Source organism: Sus scrofa, chromosome 4, assembly GCF_054392235.1.
Source record: "Sus scrofa isolate SSC_HxYL_T2T_F1_AM1 chromosome 4, Sscrofa_HxYL_maternal_Yorkshire_Landrace_v2.0, whole genome shotgun sequence".
In the NCBI taxonomy this organism is placed as follows: Eukaryota; Metazoa; Chordata; class Mammalia; order Artiodactyla; family Suidae; genus Sus; species Sus scrofa.
This window is the reverse complement of record NC_139386.1, coordinates 35,308,229-35,325,392: the sequence shown is the minus strand read 5'-3', so window position 1 is coordinate 35,325,392 and position 17,164 is coordinate 35,308,229. Positions and strand designations below refer to the sequence as shown.

The 17,164-nt window shown below is 43.8% G+C and overlaps 1 protein-coding gene across 25 annotated transcripts in view; it reads right to left on the bottom strand.

Moving 5' to 3' along the window:
* NCALD (neurocalcin delta) overlaps positions 1-17,164 on the bottom strand; it is a 454,841-nt gene that overhangs the window by 67,776 nt on the left and 369,901 nt on the right. The window contains 1 exon segment of one of the 25 annotated variants that reach the window (NM_001445058.1): positions 13,899-14,013. The gene's annotated coding sequence lies outside the window, so the exon portion shown is untranslated. 25 annotated transcript variants of the gene reach the window in all.

Sequence of the window (17,164 nt, the reverse complement as noted above, 5' to 3'; positions counted from 1 at the left end):
CCTCCCGTAACAGAGCCTGCTTCTCACCGAGGCCGCTTTCTGCGGGGAGAGCAGACCCGCGAAGGGGCCAGGCTGATGTTCACACTCAGGATTCACATCAGGGTGCAGAGGAAGTGCCCAATCGTGCAGAGCAGGGGCAGAGAGGTCTGTATCCTTCTCTGGTCCCCACCTTTAGGAAGGGGGTGCACAGTATGACACCCTTACATGGACCACGCCAGGCCAGCAGTACCTGCATCACATCCAAACAGTGGAGCAAACAGCAGTGTGGGGCAGGGTAGGGAGGTCCTGCGCTTTCTTAACCCAGCACCTGGTGTGGATGCAAGTTCTTCCTGGAGCTGCTGCCTTAAACTGAAGGGCACCCTGTGCCTGTGGTGGGATGCTGTGGGCAGAGGCCCACTGCTGTCCTTGGCAGGGAGGATTACTGGGGCTCCAGCCATTGTCAAACCTCAATAAGCCCAAAAGCCTATCATGCCAAGGCTACATCAGGCTGCATATTACAGATTCCTTTTTAAAAAATGCATGATGAAAAAAACTTTTTTTTTTTCCTTAGTGAAAACTAAGAGGTTTCTGGAAGCTTTGTTCACACTTGGGATGTGATTTGATTATGAAGCCATATGGAAATTCCCTGCTGCGAAGAGCGGGCGCTGGGGGCTTGGGGGGGGAGAAAGAGTGGGGGTGGGGGTGGGGTGTAAATGCGCATGTAGGGGAGGGGCAAAAACGAGGCGAGAAAGTGTCTCTTCCAAACCCGGCATTACTGTGGAAGATGATGATCAGATCCTGACACCCCAGCTCGAAGGAACAGCAAGAGTGAGGTGGTGAAGAGCTTAAAGAAAACTCCCTCCGCTAAGCACAGGCTGTCCTGGAAACGGCCATTTCAATTAGTGCCAGACTGGCTTGACATAAGGATTAAGAGGTCATGTCCAACGATAGCTGAAGGATAATTTGCTCAGTGTACAGCTCTCTACATGGTATCCTTCGCTCTTCTCCTCTGTGATACAGCGTGAACCTCATTTCCTGTCCATTTCTTAAAGAGCACACAACACTAGTGCTAAAGATCCCATTAGCTCGCACGCAAAGACCCTCACCTGATGTCTCATGAACGTTGGTGGTGGAGAACACGGATAATTTTCAGAAATGCTCTTTATGGTTCCTCCCCACCTAACTTTTTATTTTCAGTTATTCTTAACTTTTTCAAAGTTTCTTTTTGGACAACATAGCCCATTTTGAGTGCTTCCTAAAAGGCATTCTTTGAGATTTTTTCAGAGGTCTATCAGTTTTCTCTGGGTTAGGACGAAGGAAAACATTAGAAGCCCGGTGGTCAAAAGAGAAACAAGCAGTAAATTTCATTGTAAATTGGAAACAATTCAACTTCATTTATTATCTTATTTTTTTTCTTAATAGAAATAATGCCTTCTCATTGAAAACAAATTCAACCAATACAAAAAAACAATGGATAACATGAAATTATCTTACAATCCCATCTGTTAAAGAGCATTTTAATAATTTGGTGTTTATACTTCCAGATTTTTCTTTATGTGTAATGCATATATACATTAGAGATCCCTAAGCTAAACTTTTTTCTTTTTATGGCCGCACATGAAGTTCCCAGCCTAGGGGTCAAACTGGAGTCACAGCTGCCGGCCTACACCACAGCCACAGCAACACCAGATCAGAGCCACATCTTCGACCTATGCCACAGCTTGTGGCAACGCTGGATCCTTAACTCACTGAATGAGGCCAGGGATCAAATCCACACCCTCACAGAGGCAGTGTTGGGTTCTTAACCCACTGAGCCACAGTGGGAATTTCCCTAACCTAAACTTTTTGAAATTGTGTATGAAATTTCTTGGGCACGTGTGTGTGTGTGTGTGTATTTAAAGGAAAAGGGGCTGTATATTTCATCAGTTTCCAGGAGAAAATATTTGTAAATGAAGCAACCAACAAGACATTAATCTCCAAAATATACAAATAGCTAATGTAGCTCAATACCAAAAAAAACAAACAACCCAATCCAAAAACAGGCAGAAGATCTAAACAGACATTTCTCCAAAGACATACAGATGGCCAAAAAGTACATGAAAAAATGTTCAACATCACTTATTATTAGAGAAATGCAAATCAAAGCTACAATGAGTAGCTTTGACCAGTCAGAATGGCAATCATCAAAAAGTCTGCAAACAATAAATTCTGGAGACGGTGTGAAGAAAAGGGAACTCTCCTACACTGTCGGGGTTAATGCAAACTGGTAAAACCACTATGGAAAACAGTATGGCGGTTCCTCAGAAAACTAAAAATAGAACTACCTTATGATCCAGCAGTCCTTCTCCTGGAAGTATATCTAGAGAAAACCATCATTTGAAAAGATACATGCACCCCAATGTTCCTGGAAGCACTATTTACAATAGCCAAGACATGGAAGAAACCTAGATGTCCATTGACAGAAGAATGGATAAAGAAGATATACAATGGAATATTACTCAGTCAAAAAAAGAGAATTAAATAATTTTCTAGCAACATAGACCTAGAGATCATTATATTAAGTGAAATAAGTCAGACAGAGAAAGACAAACATATCACTTGCATGTAGAATCTAATAAAAATAATACAAATGAACTTATTCACAAAACAGAAACAGACTCACAGACACAGAATACAAACTTATGGTTACCAAAGGGGAAATATTGGGGGGGGAGGGATAATTTAAGAGTCTGGTATTATCTTTTACACACTATTAATATAAAATAGATAATCAACAAGGACCTGCTGTATAGCAATGGAACTCTACTCAATACTCCGTAATAACCTATATGGGAAAAGAATCTGAGAAAGAATGGATATATGTATATGTATAACTGAATCACTTTGCCATATACCTGAAACTAACACAACATTGTAAGTCAATCATACGCCCATAAATTTTTTTAAAAATTCATCAGTTTCCAAAAAAGTTTAAATCTATGTACATAACTAAAATATAATAGAGTATAATCTCTCTACATATATCCATTCCTATACTCTGGTTTCTCTTCAGATCGTATAAATCTTTCACCTTTTACATATATCCATTCCTATTTAATTTACAAGAATCTGATCAAAATCAACATATAATTCTGCAACTCATTTTTTTCCATTTACATATGCTTTTCCAATTTAGAAGTTGGAAACTTCTAAATATCAGTTGTCATTCCTGATACTATTTTCTAATCATTTGGTTTTTCTCCCCTGTAAGTGCCAGACTCTGAGTATGGAGACAGAAAGATCTGGATTGGACTCCTGGCTCCACCACTTGCAAGTAAGTTTGCCAAGTTACTCAGACTTTCAGAGTCTTTTTTTTCATCTGTAAAACTGACTAGAATTATAATAGAGTTATTGCAAAGAATAAATAATAAAATATATTCTAGGCAGTTGGCACTTGCAATGACCGGCATAGAGTAAATATTCAATAAACATGAGTACTTTCTCTAAGTAGAATGCACTTGGTCCAAACATCACATATATAACAACATCTGGAGAAGGTTTTTAACATCAGGATTTAGGATGACAATAAAGTGGATTATTGAGAATAAAGCTGAAGCCCCACTCTGGGATAAGATAGTATTATCCATTACTTAAGAGTAAGTCAGCAAGCAAACGATGATTTATACAGCTGTAAATGTTACAAATGAGCAGGGATCAGTCCTAGCCAACATGGCTAAGGCAACTGCTTATAGACCAAGCAGATCAGGCCTCTTATCCTCTGGATCCCAATCTGCCTCTTCTATGACATGAAGAAGGTTGGGATCCATACCATTCTTTCTTGGGGTTTGCTTTCCCATTCTGGGTCTTATTGCTAAGTTCTCAGATTTTGCATCTGAAAATGGTGCAAGTTCTATCCGTGTGAGCGCAGAATTCCACTTCTTTGGAGGATGCCGGTGGCCTGCCTTACTTATTAACCCAGGAATGGCTATGGTCTCTGGCTCGACCAGCAGCCATCTCCACTCCAGTGCTCTCTGCCTGGCGTGTGTCCACGCTTTACCTCTGGGGTCCTGGACAGCCCAGAGCAAGGGCAGGCCTGGTAGGAGGCCCTACCATGACCACCACCCTCTGGGCGACAACCCTACACCAGCCTTGTGCTCAGTATTCTGCACATTTTATTTTCATAATCTCACAAGAATTCTGTAAGTTATCACCTCTGTTTTTCAGTACAGGAATTGAGATTTAACTAAAATAGGAACATTGTGCAACATCGCACACTTAGGAAGGGACAGATTTGGTATTTGAAGAGCTTTATTCCAGAGGCCTGGTGCTTAAGAATGCTACCACAACAGCTTTTGATGCTGTGTAGTGAGCTATATCCTACACTTGGAAGACGTGAGTGGAAAAGGAAAAACCATCAATTTGGTGCCCACTGGAAACTTCCCTTGGACAGAGCAGATTCCAAAGCACCAGCAGGCCTTCTTGGGAGGAGGTCCTGCTAAAGGATGGAACATTTAAATTCATAGCCCACGTCTGCAGATCCCAGCAGTAACTAAGCTAAGCTTAACGTCTGCAGGGAGGTGGGAAGACCAATGAGAAAAGTGATCAGAAAGGAGAGACTACACTAGCTGTGGTGGGCAGAATAATGGTTCCCAAAGATGTCCACATCGTAATCCCAGAAACTTGGGCGTATAGTACATTATACAGAAAATGGACCATCACAGATATGGTTAGAGTAAGCATCTTGAGATGGAAAGGTTATCCTGGATCAGCCATTACAAGAGGGAAGGGCAGGAGGGCCAGAGTCAGAGAAATTGCGACAACAGAAGGAGATGTTGGAGTGACGTGGGCAAAGGGAAGGAAACAGATTCTCCCCTAAAGTCTCCAGAAGGGCACTCTGCCTCGCTGACCTATTTTAGGCTTCTGGCCCCAGACCTGCAAGAAAACACACTTATTGTGTCAGGCACTGAATTGGCAGTGACCTGTCACAACAGCAAGAGGAAACGAATACATCGTCCGCATCCCCAGTGTCTTACAACAGAAATGTCCGTGTTAAACTTCCGGTCCTGCGCCAATTACTCACGTTCCTAAAGTTGACGTTTCCTGCTATTTCCAACAGCCCATGAGTGATGTTCTGACTGATCTGGTTCTCTCTCTTCATGGAGAAAATGAAGTATGATACACCACCTGAGAGCTTTGACATGAGGCTTGCACTGAAGACCAAGTATTTTCTTTTTTTGGTCTTTAAGATTTTTTTTTTTTCTATGATGGTTGATTTACAATGTTCTGTCGATTGCTGCTGTGCAGCAAAGTGAAGACCAAATATTTTCAAAACCTGAGAGAGGAAAGCCATTTTCCTTTCCCTTGGAAAATGACCTGGGCGCACTGCCCTCTACGTGACACGCATTCGCTTGCTGACCCACAGCGTGACAAATGTGAACTGGGCATGACGGGAAGGGAATGTTAATGACCTCTTCTGCTGAGACTCCTGTGCACATCTTTAACACCCGCCTCCAACAGCAACGTGCATCGGCTCCATTGTACAAAGGTTAAAAACTCTTCCTATTTTTTTGTCTTTTTAGGGCTGCACCTGCAGCATACGGAGGCTCCCAGGCTAGGGGTCGAATCGGAGCTGTAGCTGCCAGCGTACATCACAGCCACAGCAACGCCAGATCTGAGCCACATCTGTGACCTACATCACAGCTCATGCCAACACTGGATCTCTAACCCACCTAGTGAGGACAGGGATCGAACCTGCATCTTCATGGATACTAGTTGTGCTCATTACTGCTGAGCCACGATGGGAACACCTTAACTCTTTCTAATTTTGATTCTAATAAATGACTTGAGGAAAAGCTGTCCCTGTTTGTTTACATATATAAATTTGGAAGTGCTGTGAAATCTCAAACAAAATTAGCCACCAGGGAGAAAAAAAAAAAATCAGATAACCTAATTACCCAAGGCTGAGCCATTCACACTCACAGGACTCTGGGTAATGCCAGCCCCCCACCGACTAAAGGAAAAACAGGCACCCGATGAAGAGCCAGCAGCCCAAGAATAGAAGTCAAACAACAGGAGGGAAGGTCATTAGCTGATTGATGAGACTTCTGTGGTCCTTGTCACTGAGCATCAAGAAGAGTCCTGGAGCTCTGGAAGGTTCCTAAGCCCATCGTTATTTTAATAAGCCAGGCAACAGCAGATCCCAAAAATGCATCCTTTGTGGACACACATTTCAGAGAGAAAGCTTTGGATTTGGGAAACCTGCTGTGTAGCCTATGCTCTTCAACCAGATACCACGATCATCCATGTTTCTATGCAGATACTAGGCTGCTTTGGAGTAGCCAATGGAGCATTAGTTGCTTCCCTTGTGTTATTATTTCTCTAATCTAGGGCTCCAATAAATGCACCTCACATTCTAGACGCACTCCCTTAAATCTCGTCTAGAGCTAGCCTTATGCTCATTTGCCAGAATTATCATAATTATTACTTTTTCCTGGATTTCCCCCACCACTTACAGTCTCCTTGTCAACAAGCTCCTTCTTAGTCTCTGATAGTAACAATTTATAATGAAGAAATGATTTCAAATACCAGAATCACTATGCAAACACCTTGTTGCCTTCCTGAAAAGAAGTGGGCTGGCAAACACAGTGGCTATTTCTTTACCAGGAAAAAATACAGTTACAGTGAATGGTATGTCCCTGTGTGCCAGCTATCATCTGGGACAGTGGGGACTCTTGACCCACTTGGAAAATGGCACGAACTTTCAGGTCTCTCTTTCCCTCCCAGGGCACAGGGCAGAGATGGACATCGTTCAGACTTCCCAAGGTCTTGATTTCAAATAATTTCATTTTCAACATAGTGATTTGTTTAAATCAAAATGTGGTTTAAGCCAACTGAGGACTGTTCATATAAATGCTTAAGAAATAGATAAAAATCTTGGGAGTTCCCGTCGTGGCTCAGTGGTTAACGAATCCGACCAGGAACCATGAGGTTGTGGGTTCGATCCCTGGCCTTGCTCAGTGGGTTAAGGATCCAGCATTGCCGTGAGCTGTGGTGTAGGGCTCAGGTGCGGCTTGGATCCTATATTGCTGCGGCTGTGATGTAGGCCGGCAGCTACAGCTCCAATTAGACCCCTAGCCTGGGAACCTCCATATGCCACAGGAGTGGCCCTAAAAAAGGCAAAAAGACAAAAAAAAAAAAAAAAAGACCAAAAAAAAAAAAAAGAAAGAAATAGATAAAACCTTTAGACTGTTTTATGACTCGGGGTGATGAAAATAAGGTCACTATGTTTTCATGCATCATATGTAGTGATAAGGTTTTAATGCAACTCCACCCCCCATCAAACGTAACTTACAGGGCACTTAGTTTGAACAAATGAGATTTCTCTTGGTCATTGCAACTGTGGATCTAAGTCCCAATTGCTCACCATCAAAGTCGCTTGCTTCCCTTCTACTCACCTCCTCCAAAAAATAAAAATAAAATGTGAAGTGCTATAACAGGGTAGGTGCAGATAGATGAAACCTACAAGCAGGAGCTCCTGTCGTGGCTCAGCAGAAACAAATACGACTAGGAATCATGAGGTTGTGGGTTCGATCCCTGGCCTCGTTCAGTGGGTTAAGGATCTGGTGTTGCTATGAGCTGCAGTGTAGGTCACAGACACGGCTCAGATCCTGTGTTACTGTGGCTGTGGCATAGGCCGGTGGCTGTAGCTCCAGTTTGACCCCAAGCCTGGGAACTTCCATGTGCCACAGGTACAGCCCTTATAACAAAGAAACAAACAAACAACAACAACAAAGCCCCAAGCAATAACAAGCCCCAGCTCTTTTCCCAATGGTGTTTTGGTTCAGCTGCATCTGACATGGTCCCTGTAGAGTTTTAGCAGGTACCACTTGAGCATCACGGCACATCCAGATGAGCAAGTTCAGGGCAGGGGTGGGGCAGGGCAGGTGAAAACTCTCACAAAAATGCATCATTCCTGGGGCGCAGCAGCATAAAAACACTTGACTTATGTGGGAAATGGCTTAAAATAAACACTACCCACTATAGAAGAGGCAAAGAAAACAGCCTATTCTCATACCATCTCCCTTTAAACTTGCAAAGCCTGTGGTTACGAAACATACTCAGGGGGTAGCCTTTACTGTCAAGAGCCTAGATTTTCAGACAGGATCAGACTAGATACGGAAGGGCCCAGCAGAACATTAATAGCTGGGACTGAGTACTAAGAGAATCATAAAGATGATATTTTCTATTTGTGGAGAGTTTAATTTTTGCAAACGCTTTCCAGGACTGTTTGGAAGTAAGGTGGGCGGGATTATTATGAGATCATTTGGGATGGGTGCAAAAAAGAGGCATCCAGTTAGGCGGATGGTTCTCATCTCCTGATTCTCAGTCCTATACAAAATTACTCAGAAAGCACATCCCCCCAGCAAGAGAGGGGGTCAGCTGAATATATGATCCAGAACACTCAAGGTGCTACCTGTGAGAGCAAATGGAGTTTGGAATGGACGATCTCATTCATTCGCTCTATGAGTCATCATCCCACAAATAGGCAGTATTTGGATCCTAACTATGTGCCAGAGAGAAGACAAACTGGACAGGCATGAGCCCTGTCCTCACACACTTTACAGCCTCACCTTATGCCCTGACCTGCATGGGAGAGGCCTGGAATGAGGCCACGGTCCACAGAGAATTCCCCACACCCCTGAGAAACGAGGGAGGGGCTTTCAGGCAGAAACTCCAGGAGTTCAGAAGGCAAAAGAGCCATAGGAGTTAGGGATTCTTCCCATGAAGACAGGGCTTGATGGTCAAATTAGCTTGGGAAATCCATCTCATCACATTTTCGTCTTAGACACTCACGAGCAAACTAAAAGTACTGAAAAGTTCTCCAATTAAGAAACATGCTAACGTTCATTTACCCAGCAAATGCGTTTACCATGGAATATTGCATAGCACCAGCCTTCTGTGGGTCTCTCTGTGAGACATGCTGATCAGTGCACAGTCCGAGTCAGGGGGCTCCAATTTTGAAACCATATGTTTCTAACAGCACCCATTGTCAGAATGGCCTAAGATACTCACTTCTAGGACTTCCCAAACTGAAGCAGCTCTTAAAGGAGGCAGAGAATCAGGCCCTGCTGGTGCCCAACAGTGGACTCTAGAGGGCCTATTCCTAAGACCACTTCTTTCCGCCTTGGGCCCCTGCCCCGGCTTCTGAGGCATGGATTTTCTTGGGACTTGGCCCCATAGCCTCTGACATGGTAGCGCTCTGCGCTCTTTGAACCAGGTTTTGTCACAATCCCATTTGGCTCCCCGGTATCTGGGCTCATTCTTCCGTCCAAGGACATAGCCTGACCCTGGGCCCTACAGCTTTACCCCACAACTCTGAGGCCACGCGGCTCCCTGGTAAGGTTCTATGCCCTCTTTCTTCTGAGTCAGCATATATTAAGTCACCCCCTTAAATCTGACCTTGTATTTCCTTGTGAGGACCTTGGAGGAGAGGGTAATGGCCCACCTCTACTTTAATTAAGAGAGCCTAACAGTGATCCAGTGACTCTGGAAAGGCCAGGGGCCACTGATCACATATGATCTCATTTCATTGCCCCCCCCCCCCAAATGATGGGGTAGTTGCAATTTTTACTTCACTTTCTTTTTTTTTTTTTTTTTTTTTTTTTTTTGGTCTTTTTGCTATTTCTTGGGCCTCTCCTGTGGCATATGGAGATTCCCAGGCTAGGGGTCTAATCGGAGCCGTAGCCACCAGCCTACACCAGAGCCACAGCAATGCGGGATCCGAGCCGCGTCTGCAACCTACACCACAGCTCACGGCAAAGCCGGATCGTTAACCCACTGAGCAAGGGCAGGGACCGAACCTGCAGCCTCATGGTTCCTAGTCGGATTCGTTAACCACTGCGCCACGACGGGAACTCCGCAATTTTTACTTCTATTTTCCAAAGTAGGAAACTGATCATTGGAAAGGTAGTAACTTGCCCAAGATCAGAGCTTAAGTGAGAGAGCCGGGACATGAACCCGGGCAGTCTGACTTCAGAGTACACGCGCTCTGAGCCAGTCCAACTGCTTATCAAGGCCTACCTACTTGCCTTCCAGCCCTGGAGCATGGCACTCCCATGGGGGCAGGACTCTGGGGCAGCCCAGGGTGCCCAGCACGACCTGGTCCTCACCGGTCTGGTCAGTACCTCATGCCCTGGGTTTGTTCTCTCTGTCCATCTGTCAGGGCGATGTATTTCCACTAGAGTTAACTCTGTGCTAACGTTTTCTTTTTGGTAACAACATGCTTGAATCCAGACTAAATGTATACTTGAATGGTAAGATGGTGGAGCCCTATGGGGGAGGAGGGGATTGATGGGTCAACATCTATGAACCCCTGTTCACTTTGTCTGGACCGGCCTTCTCAAATCTCCCCGCACATGGGCATCATGGAAGCATTCATTCATTCAATTAAACAAAAAACCCAGGTCCAGGCCACAGCCCAAAGCAAATGACCCAGAATCCCTGGGAGGGGGACCCTGACCCCGGCATGCTTTTAAAGCTCTCTAGGTGTTTTCTACACAAGACGAGAGTTGAATACTCCTTTCCTAACATAGAACTGGTCTTGTACCTGGAACACGCTGTCTGAATTTTGGTCTTTGGGCATCCCACTGAGGCTGGTGAAAGATGACAAGTGTGTTTACTCAGAGAAGGGAAGAGATTGAAGAATCAGGGACCTGACACTGATTACTATCAGTGCTCTTGGGACAGAATCAACTTCTGGGGGTGGGGGTTGGTTTTCTCACTCAGTCATGAGGGGTTAAGACTAACTTATCTCAAATGTGGGTAATGAGAAATGACTAACTCAGATGGCCATGAGGTAGGTACTACTTGGGCAAAGTTAAAATGCTTCTATGACAAGCAGGGGGATTTGGAGTTATTCTCCTCTTAAATGCTATTAAGGAAGCCCAATAATTATAATAAATAAGGAGCCAGAGTGGACATCAATGAAGCAGGCAGCATAGACCAATTCCTTATAGTGAGTCTATTACTACTCTCTCTTCCTGTTACTATCTTCCCTCTCAATAGAAATTTGGAAAAAATTAATCAAAAGAAATGACCATAATATCTTGAAGCTTCTTTGGCCCACTCCCACAAAGCCAATGTCTTGGTGACAAAACTGTTTCCTGGAGACAAGTGTGCCCCAGCTTAGAGAAAATGGATTGACGATGCAAGAAATAACCAAACAAGGTCTTCTACTTCACAAGGCTCCCTTGAAATAGGAACTTCCCTTGTGCATAATTCATTAATTATTAGCATTGGAAGAAAAAAAATGATTCAAAATGGAGAGGTGACTCTGAAATGGTCATGTTAATGAGGTGGAAATGCACTTTAATTTACAAAACCTCTTGAGTGACTCTCAATATTCGAAGTGAGGTTTACTCCTGAAGCCATAAAGAGCTCTAAGAGGAACTGACATATTCAGACACACAATGGTCAGCCCTGGCCAATCACCAGCTCACGTCCCAGTGATGAAGAGCATGGTCAGTGAGTCAGGGTGGAGGTGAGCACCGCGGGACATGGGGGTAGGTCTACCAAGGTGGTCAGTTCTGCTAGGCAGTCACTCCCCTCCTACAATACCCAAGTGGCTAGCATCGAGGGTAGCCTCCTTGGATTAAGAACCCCCTGTTTTTTTTTTTTGCTTTTTAGGGTCACACCTGTGGCATATGTAAGTTCCCAGACTAGGGATCGAATTAGAGCTACAGCTACCAGCCTACACCACAGCCACAGCAACACAGGATCCGAGCCACGTCTGCGACCTACACCACAGCTCACAGCAATGCCGGATCCTTAACCCACTGAGCGAGACCAGGGATTGACGCTGCTTCCTCATGGATCCTAGTAGGATTCGTTAACTGCTAAGCCACAAAAGGAACTGCCTACTAAGAACCATTTAACGCCCATCCTGCAAATGGGCAGCGTTTGGGTCCCAAGTACATGCCAGAGAGAAGAATAAGATTGGCCGTTGGCGTTCCTCTCCACTGACCCAGCAGCTCAGATCCACCTGGGACTTTGAATGATGAGAAGACCTGAGCTTTTCTTCTTGTGTCATCTTTGTGCAGTTATTTCTCTCCTGGTGTCTCCAGGCCTGACTCCTGCAAGGGCTGCCAAAAATGTGTCCCTTTTTGCCAGTCACTTTACACTGTTAGCATTCCCAGACCTCCTTTCTTAGTAACTGGCCTGCCGTCTCACTGATGGTGGCCAAGACAGCTCCTGAGTCAGACAGCTGGGAATGTCCACACCTGGCCTCTAACACCAGGCCCCTGAGGCACCGCACAGCTTTACTCTTAAAAACAAACCCACATCGATGCTGAAAAGTTGGTGTGTGATGGATGTGCCCTTTGAGTCAGGGTCTCTGCCATGGGGAAAAGCACATCCCACAGACCGTCCTGTGTTGTGGACAAATAAAAGGACCCTACTGAGATGGCTTTGGTGACATTCTACATCCTGGAATGAATAATCCCCAAAGATTAAGATGGGTCATGTGTGAAGTACATGATGGAATGGAAGATGGCCGAAACAGAAAGGGTGAACACTGGAGTTCCTATTGTAGCTCAGCAGATACTGAGCTAGTGTCTGACTAGTATCCATGAGGATGCAGGTTCAATCCCTGGCCTTGCTCAGTGGGTTAAGGACCTGGCGTTGCCATGAGCTGTGGTGTAGGTCACAGACACGGCTCAGATCTGGGGTTGCTGTGGCATAGGCCAGTGGCTACAACTCTAATTCGACCCCTGGCCTAGGAACCTCCATATACTGTGAGTACAGCCCTAAAAAGACAGAAAAAAAAAAAAAAAGGATTAGCAATGGGATCCTGCTATGTAGCACTGGGAACTCCGTCTAGTCACTTATGATGGAACATGTAATGTGAGGAAAAAAGAATGCATACATGTAAGTGTAACTGGGTTACCATGCTGTACAGTAGAAAAAATATATATATATAAATAAATGATTAAAAAAAAGAAAGAAAAGGAAAGAAAGGGTGAACAGCCTGAAATTAAAAGCAGATTCCTTCATGTCCCCGAGGACAATTTTCAGCAAATGTACTCCTTAACTCTAATTTTGGAAAAGGCAAACCCTGTATCTCCTTGAATGCTGCATCCATTCTTTCATTCATTTGACAGGTGTTTATGGAGCACCTGCTATGTGGGTAGATTACCACATCTCAAAATTGAAAGACTCATTTTAACTAACCAGGAATTGAGAGCCTCCTTGCTCCAGACAACTGGTATTTATTCACTACGTAACCAGAGATTGGAGGTGAGGCCCTCAGACCTCTGGAAAGACTTTCAGGAGGCAACTGGAGTCAGGCATTTGAGGGAGGAAGTTCTGCCTGGAAATCACGTGAGTAGCAGAGCTCTGTAACTTCAGCTCTGTACCTCACCAATTTCCAGCAGGCTTCAGGAGCCCACGAACGATTAGAAAGCTCCACGCTAAGCCATCTGGGGTTTATATTGTTACTGGGACATGAGGGCGCAATACAATTAATGATATTTAATACAAGTGTAAGCAGATCCTTTAATATAAACACTGGTGTAGGTTTTCAGTCATGATTATAAAGTACCATGAAGGAGCCTTTATCGACACCTATGGAAGCGAGGCTTCAGCGTTTCTACTAACACACAACCGTTATAATTAGACCTGCACTCACCAAGCTGGCAAAAATCGAAGAACCCTGCAATCAGACTGCCACTTAGCACACAGCAGAGACAAGAGATCAAATTTGGATGAGCCCATCATCGATGGCCCCCTGGGAATAACCTCCATCATTCTTCTGCCAAGCCAGGCCCCAGCTTGTCTTCAAGTCTTCCTCACACTGTTCTTTCTGCCTGAAACAACCTTCCAGAGTTCCTCCTGACTAATGAGCAGGGCAGTGGCCTCCTTTTCAGCAAGGAAAGACAACACACCTGATTTTTCAAGGTCAACCTCAAGCTTGTTCATTTCTTCAGTTACTTGGTTTTTCCATCTGTTCTGGATACTGACTCCATGCCAGCCCCCGTGGAGTGCCCCGAGGATGCAAACCTGAAATGAGGCGCATCATTTACCTTCAGGAGCTTAGAGTGAAGTGGAAGAGACAAATAGCAAGTTGTAGAACTGTGTGGTTAGTGGTATACTCGGAGTTTATGGTTTGCAGGCGTACTGGGGAAGTTAGGAAGGCTTCCTAGAGGAGGTGGGGCCTGAATGGAGTCCTGAAGGATGAAGCAGTACATGCTGGAGTGAGATATCGTGGGTCTGGTGATGGCTCATGTGTTCCATCAAGTTACACTTTGCTCTCTTTGTATAAATGATGGACATTGATCATGTGGCCAACCAGAGTTGGGAGTGTGGTCCAGGGCCACGAAAGAAAGAAAAATGGTCTTATGCTGAGAAAGACGTGTGCCGTGGCCTCATGCCAATCACAGACTAGCACAGTGGGACAACCACCCTGAATGTTAATACCATCTCACTTTAAGGGGGCAGGCTACGCTTGCAGGTGTACCTACGCCACCTCTAGTTTTCCATTGCAAAGGCGAAATGAAGGTCTACAAGGACTTAGGCCTTCTTCTGCCACTTTGAAAAAATACTTTAAAAAATATACTCTAGGAGTTCCCGTTGTGGCGCAGTGGTTAACGAATCCGACTAGGAACCATGAGGTTGCGGGTTCAGTCCCTGCCCTTGCTCAGTGGGTTAACGATCCGGCGTTGCCGTGAGCTGTGGTGTAGGTTGCAGACGCGGCTCGGATCTTGCGTTGCTGTGGCTCTGGTGTAGGCCAGTGGCCACGGCTCCGATTCGACCCCAGCCTAGGAACCTCCATATGCTGCGGGAGCAGCCCAAGAAATGGCAAAAAGACAAAAAATATATATATATATATATATATATATACTCTAGAAAAACAAAACCAAGAAACAGGTAGACCTGGAAACAATGGAAAGAATCCAGTTCAGAAGGAAAGAAATTCTAGTGGAACAGCCTATGTTTAGTCCAAATTAGGACAGGAGGACAGAGCGTTTGGTGAAGAACATTTTCAACAGAGCAAAAGAACCACAACCAAGCTGGACACTCAAGAGTCAAGAGGTCAACTATGACATGCCTCATATGCACTGAAGATTCAAATTTCTCCAGGTCAACCAGAGAAGAAAGAGATAATTAGAAACCCTAGGAAGATAAATATACATAAAAGGCAAGCATGGTCTAAATGTGAAGCAGCAAACTAAAATATAACTTGTATTTAAACCATCAGTGGATTATAAGAACCACTTGTATCTGAAGCAAACAAAATTAAATCTCTATGGTCAAGGGAGAGGGTCAATTAATACAGTGCATTCCTCTAACTCTCTGTGAGTTCCAGGCAAACAGGTAAAATAACTGCTTCCCTATTATATGATTTATTTTTCTTTTCAAAGTGTTTGTGACTTTATGGACAATGATCCTTAAAATTACCCTTTTTATTTACACCTACGCCCCCCCCACCCACATCCTGGGAGAACATTTACTAAAGGTTAAAAACATTTTTTTTTCCCTAAAGGTATTTTTATTTGATTATCCCTAGTCTTTTCAGATATTCATGAGCAAGTTAATTAAGCTTCACTAACTGAAAATATAAACCTATACCCGTCAGGAAACAATGAGCTTTTAAGAAACATTGATTCCCCAATCTCTTAATGTTTACTCGAATTTCAATTTTTAATTGGCAATTCAATTTAGTTAAAAATCATTAATTCCTGCCTTAAAGAAACAGTTATCTGAAGTTCAAATGCTTGCTCAGGTTCATTTTAGAGTTCTTTTTCCTTTGCTGAAATAAAGGTAAAAGAAGTAAAAGAAGATATAGAATATAATGGTTTTAACTTTTGAATATTAATAGTGATTACTTTAGGCTGTAGAATATTAACAAGTAGGTTTATTTTCTTCTGTATATTCTTCCGTATGTTCCAAATATTCTATCATACACATGTATTGATTCCATACTAAAGTTTCTTAGAACAGATGACTAATATAGGATTACCTGAATATATTACTGGGACCAGAGAAATCTCAGGTTCCATGGCTTTCTATTTGACAAGCAAGGCGCCAAGCTGAGTGATTATATAAAATTGTACTGAATATGGTTTGAGTAGGTGGTTTGGAACACAGTTTTCAACCCATCATCTCTGTTTTATGCCTGAAATTTCTATACCATAGAACTCTGTGTAAACGTTGCCCACTTGTGTAAATTTAGGCAATTCCCAATTATTTAGGGATTTTTTTTAACAGGGACTTTATTAACTGAAGAATTTCTGCATGAGAAAAAGGAATTGTAGGTTTCTTTTAAACTTCCTTAAATTGTTCCCGTTAAAAGAAAGTAGAATGATGGTTACTAGGGTTGAGGTTGGGAGGAGCCGTGTAGATAGAATGGGGCATTGGTGCTTAATGGATACAGAGTTTGAGGCTGAAAAACTTCTGGAGGTGGACAGTGGTGCTGGCTGCATGACAAGGTGAATATGCTTAATGCCAAAGAATCATACACTTAAAATGGTTAATTTTATGTTATGTATATTTTACCATGAGAAACCGGTTCCTGATCCTTAAATCTAGATATAATTTAACACAATTTCAGTGAGATTTCTTTTTTAAACAGTATCCCCAAATCACAGAGTTCCCCTCTTGGCTCAGCGGTTAATGAATCTGACTAGCATCCATGAGGACACAGTATGATTCCTGGCCTTGCTCAGTGGGTTAAGGATCCGGCGTTGCCATGAGCTGTGGTTGCTTGGATCCTGCGTTGCTGTGGCTGTAATGTAAGCTAGCAGCTGCAGCTCCAAGTAGACCCCTAGCCTGGGAACCTCCATATGCCACAGGGGTGGCCCTAAAAAGCAAACAACAACAACAACAACAACAACAAAAAGACCTCAAAAACAAAAAACCAGTATCCCCAAATCGGTATCTTTTTGTCAATCTACAGCATAAACAATCTTTGTGCCTTTAGCAAAGTAATCCTCCTTCCAAGGATGCTGATGGAGCAATTAGGCCTCTTGGTCAGTCTTGGTGTTCATCCATAGCCTACTTGGAGGGCACAGGAGGAAAAGAGTTCTTTTCTCAAGAGCAATGGACTGGGCTTTTAAAGGTGGAAGGTGGCCAACATTTTTGGAGGTGAGCATAGCAGAATTTTTTTTTTTTTTTTTTTTTGGTCTTTTTAGGGCCATACCCATGGCATATG